The 5000-nt window shown below is 34.6% G+C and overlaps 3 protein-coding genes across 4 annotated transcripts in view; 1 reads left to right on the top strand and 2 right to left on the bottom strand.

Annotated features, from left to right (window-relative positions):
- LOC137658447 (organic cation transporter protein-like) overlaps window positions 1-1323 on the bottom strand; it is a 25010-nt gene extending 23687 nt beyond the window's left edge. The window contains exon 1 of the mRNA XM_068393172.1: window positions 1209-1323. The gene's annotated coding sequence lies outside the window, so the exon portion shown is untranslated. The remainder of the gene's footprint in view (window positions 1-1208) is intronic.
- LOC137658448 (uncharacterized) overlaps window positions 1-5000 on the top strand; it is a 413371-nt gene that overhangs the window by 328906 nt on the left and 79465 nt on the right. The gene's annotated exons all lie outside the window — the stretch shown is intronic.
- LOC137658451 (uncharacterized) overlaps window positions 1-5000 on the bottom strand; it is a 306842-nt gene that overhangs the window by 266704 nt on the left and 35138 nt on the right. The gene's annotated exons all lie outside the window — the stretch shown is intronic.

Here is a 5000-nt window from a genome sequence, read left to right as displayed (position 1 = left end):
ATTTATAGGTTTTCTATCGAACTGCCATACATTTTATGTTTTTCTATCAAACTGGAATACATTTCATATTTTTCTATCAAACTCCAAAGCATTTTGTTTTTCTGTCAAAATACAATACATTTTATAATTTTTCTATCAAACGGCAATACATTTTGTTTTTCTATCAAACTGCAATGCGTTTTATGTTATTCTCTCAAACTGGAATAATTTCATATTTTTCTAACAAACTGTAAAGCATTTTGTTTTTTCTATCAAAATGCAATACATGTTGTTTTTTTTCTCTATCAAAATGCAATACATTTTATATTTTTTCTATCAAACGGCAATACATTTTGTTTTTTCTACTAAACTGCAATACACTAAGTGAATGGAATTGATGTTTGTAAATTGAAAAAAGTATTCAACTACATTTAATTATAACATATTTGAAATAGATGGATGAATTTAGAATTTCAATTTTTCACATCGGGAATCTACGAATAGCATTTCAGTTTCTGCTAATCCGTGATCTACGAATATCTCGGTGATATTCATTTTTCAGTAATTTTCTGGGAAATTTTATATCGATAGCAGGAGAAACTGAAACCATAGTCGTCTTTATGAAATTCTCACTTTTTTTTCAGTTTGTTTTTATAAAATCGAAAAGATTGTTTCTATAAAATCGAAAAGATTTTGTTTTCATTGTCATTTAATTATTTCACGTTTTTATACTCCTTTTGTATATAAAAAAATAGGAAACTCCGTGCTGAAGGTTGCTCGTGCACTTAAATCCACTTTAAAACATCCTGGAAACGAAATATTTAATACTGGTAAATACCCGACTTCTAAAACAGCAAATGTAATTGAAGTTTTGGGGCAATTCTTTTAAACCCAGCAATGAATTCAACTGCAAAAGGAACTCAAACATTAGAAATGCAAAGAATCGAATAGAAATACTTGACTATTTTAATGACTTCTTAATTTTTATGGTTTTAATCGAATTCTCTTTTAATTTTCATATACAGTAAATGGTATCGGCGTCAATGACCTTAGATGTCAGGATGCCAGAAAACTTTCAATCAATCAATCAATCAATCGTAAACGTAAGAAAGTATAAAGAACTATGTAAAACCATGTGGTGAAAATGTGACAGTTATCAGCTGATATCCTCAAACATTGAAAATATGTGAAAGATATTAAATAAAACGAAACAATTTTAAGGAAATTACCGCAGTCTTATCTCGAAACAGGGCGAATACGCTCTGACAGACGATTGGTACCCAAGCTTGTCTCCTCCTTCCGCAAACGTTGGGGACTTACTGGTAGTACTCTGGCACAGGCAGGGTTGCCAGATTTTTCTGGCCATATTATCGTACCTTGGGTTCAAAATTATCGTTTTCTTACCAAAATTATCGTACAAATATATCAGATTCTTGAGATTAATTATCGTACATTTACCTAATACTAATACTTAATCTAGTTTTGAGAATACCAAAGGAAATTGTTCTTGTGCAGTTTCAGCATATAGACTAAATGAATATGGGCATACATGTTTTTGTATTGTCATTTAAAATAGTGTTCTTCCACCACTTTTTTCTAATGCAATATTTGACAGTTTATCTGTAAATTGTAGTTTCTGTCTGATATAAATAAGAACTAGAACTTTAGATAGTTAGGTTATTACTTAATATCACTTCTGCATTCTCACATTATGACACTTTCCTTTTGCAAAATTATAAGGGATAAATATTTACATATGGATGTTTCTATACATTTATTCAGAAAAAAGAGCATATATATTTCAATACTTAGGAAAAAATAAGAATACTTGGAATTTTTCCTCATGAAAAGAAAAGTAAAAAACCTGAAACATACAAGAAATTATTATAGTACCTGAAAAAGAACTTATAAAATAGTACCTGAGAAAGAACTTATAAAATAGTACCTGAGAAAGAACTTATAAAATTGACTGACATACAGAAATGGTTAGTGCCACAACAGCTTAAATGAGTACAGAAAATGTATGCAGATAAAAGGAAAGACCTTACTCTACTTCAGAGTCATCTTTTACATCTTGATATAAAACTGAACTGTTTTTTACACGAGCAATCATGTCTTCTGATGGTTTAAAGTTAATGCAAGACTTCTGTTCTTTGATACATTCAGAAGACAGCAAAGCACCATTGACAGTATCTGTTTTGAGCTTATTTCTAATTTTTGTTTTATACAAATTTATTTTGCTGATACCCTCTCACACTCAGCATTAGAGTGAGGTAAACTAAGAGCACAGAGAGCAAAATTTGCCAAATCAGAAAAATCACCATCTTCTCTTTTCAATATTTCAGTCCAAAATATATCAGGAGGCAATTTGCTATCATAAGTTAAAAAAGCTTTAAAATGCTGGGAGAATTCTCCATTGGTCATCCAGTCTTTGTATAAGTGATTTGTCATCTGGTGACACAATTAAAGGAACTTCCGCAATGAGAGAATACAATGAAGGGATTGCTTCCCTATAGGAATTGGACATAGCATTTTCAGGAATGAAACAACCTAGCTGAGGGATTATCTTGTCACTAAAGTCATACCTTTTCTTGATTTCCATACACGCTACCCTCAAGAAGTCTTTACAGCGTTTATAAAAGTCTGACAATTCTAACCGGTTTTCTTTTGAGTCTATCTTGTCAAGTTCACTCCGTACTCCCACCCCCAGATACATTTCAGTGTCTTTAAGGTATTTATCTTCCCTAGATGGATTAACCCTCTCAAGATCAGTCTTTACTACATATTCTCTCTGCATGAACGAAAACAACAATTCCTTATAAAGCAAACAAACTTTATCATGCAGTACTGTAATCACAACTTTATCCGACTGGAAAAATGCATTGAATTTAGTGAATTTTGGTAGAACCCATTCCAGAAATAGGTAGTAGACTTTAATTAAAGGATTGTGAAGGCTGTTGAATATCAGCTCTGCTGATACAACTTTTTCAGACAACCAAATGTCACTGAAATACAATTTAAGGGCTTCCCACTGTTCTAAAATGCGACTAACAACATTAGCTAACGATAACCATCTTGTCTGTGATGGGTGCAAAATTTTATGAGGTTTCAGTTCAAGAAACGTCTGAAATTGCACTAGTTCACATTGTCTCTTGCTGCTACATTTAAAGTGGTTAAAAATTTCCCTTGCCAATCTTCACACCTTCTAGGTAGTACCTTGCAAGCTTCACTTGCACAGAGATGTGCAGAGTGACACACACATTTCATAATAAATATGCCAGGGCACTGTTGGCGAAACCGACTTGCAACCGAGTTGTGTGCTCCCATCATCACATTACACCCATCGGAAGCAAATCCAATTATATTTGATAGTGGAATTTCAAATTGATTAAATGTTTTCATTAAACCCTCAAATAATTTTTTTGCAGTCGCACCTTCCTGGACACCTTCTGGATCTTTTACATCATAAACATCATACAACTCCCAAAACTTGCAATCGACAGTTGCAGCATCTTTGTCATAAAACCTCACTACTACACATGATGATTTCACCGACCCGACATCTGTTGACTCATCACAAAGTATGCTAAACTTTACTTCCTTCAATGTTCGTGCAAGCTTTTCCTTATATGACATACCAATTACATTTTTAAACAATTCCCGTTGCTTTGGTTCGTTTTACATGCATAGCCTTAGCAGTGATTGAATCTGGAAAAATGTCCTTCAAGAGATCTGTCAGGTGATCCATCGCTTGAAAATGGTATATTATGTTCTGCGAGGAAACCACACAATTTAATTTCTGCTATGGATACAGAATCTGATGGCTTCTTTACTGCTTTCCCAAACAGTGAGGATACTGACGGCTGACTGGTAGTTGCAGTTTCAAAAAATGATCTGTGTTTCTTCCCTTTAGCATGGTTTTTGAGAACAGTCAATTCTGCAAGCATAGTTGCATTGCATAGTTTGCACCTAGCTTTAAGCAAATCTTCAGGGACCCCCTTTAACCAAGGTTTAAAGTCAGGAAGAGATTCCCATTCTTTTCTGTACTTCTGCGATCGATGTGTACTTGAACTTGGCTTAGGCCTAGCCTGAAAAAAATATGAAAAGGCTATACATACACACACACTTACTTCTTTATAATCTTCAATGAGTCACGCACAATAATTGCCTAGTGATGTAGTATACACTTTTATTACCTTTTTTTTGGGTGGTGTCATTTCCAGATCGCCTTCTTCTTCATCACTCATATTGAGGAGAATGAGCAACAAATTACACAAATACAAATCGTATCCGACCGTCACGCAAGACCAGTCACTGCCTTGCTGCGACTTGAACTGTTTGTTAGTTTAGTTATGTAATATGTCATCATCCGAGTTTAGACGAGTCACGAGTTAAAACATGTACAGTACACGTAAAGCAAACCTGACTCTGTCGAATATTACCAACCAATACTTGGTCGATGGATAATGTAATATGTCATCATCCGAGTTTAGGACGAGTCACGAGTTAAAACATGTACAGTACACGTACAGCAAACCTGACTCGGTCGAATATTACCAACCAATACTTGGTCGATGGATAATGTAATATGTCATCATCCGAGTTTAGGGACGAGTCACGAGTTAAAACATGTACAGTACACGTACAGCAAACCTGACTCGGTCGAATATTACCAACCAATACTTGGTCGATGGTCCTTGTAGTAGACGCTATTTTCCCTCTTTAAGGAAACATCATCAATCCAACTTCAGAATCAATGTATTTGAGTCCTTTTACAAACATAAAAGATATAGAAGGGAAATATTTGGCATCAGTGGATTTTTTTTTTCTTTTTGGGGGCAAGCACAGAATTATCGTACAAAAGCGTACGATACCTATAGTTGCTATCGTACATCGTACCAGACCCGGTTTTATCGTACATGTACGATAATTATCGTACGAATGGCAACCCTGGGCACAGGTTGGCACCGTGGCTGTTTACTCGCGTTCACCTCCGCAACCAACTGGCCTCTCAGTCATCT

The sequence above is a fragment of the Palaemon carinicauda genome, chromosome 19 (assembly GCF_036898095.1).
Source record: "Palaemon carinicauda isolate YSFRI2023 chromosome 19, ASM3689809v2, whole genome shotgun sequence".
NCBI lineage: Eukaryota > Metazoa > Arthropoda > Malacostraca > Decapoda > Palaemonidae > Palaemon > Palaemon carinicauda.
The sequence above is the reverse complement of the archived record's forward strand: the minus strand, read 5'-3'. Positions and strand labels throughout refer to the sequence as shown.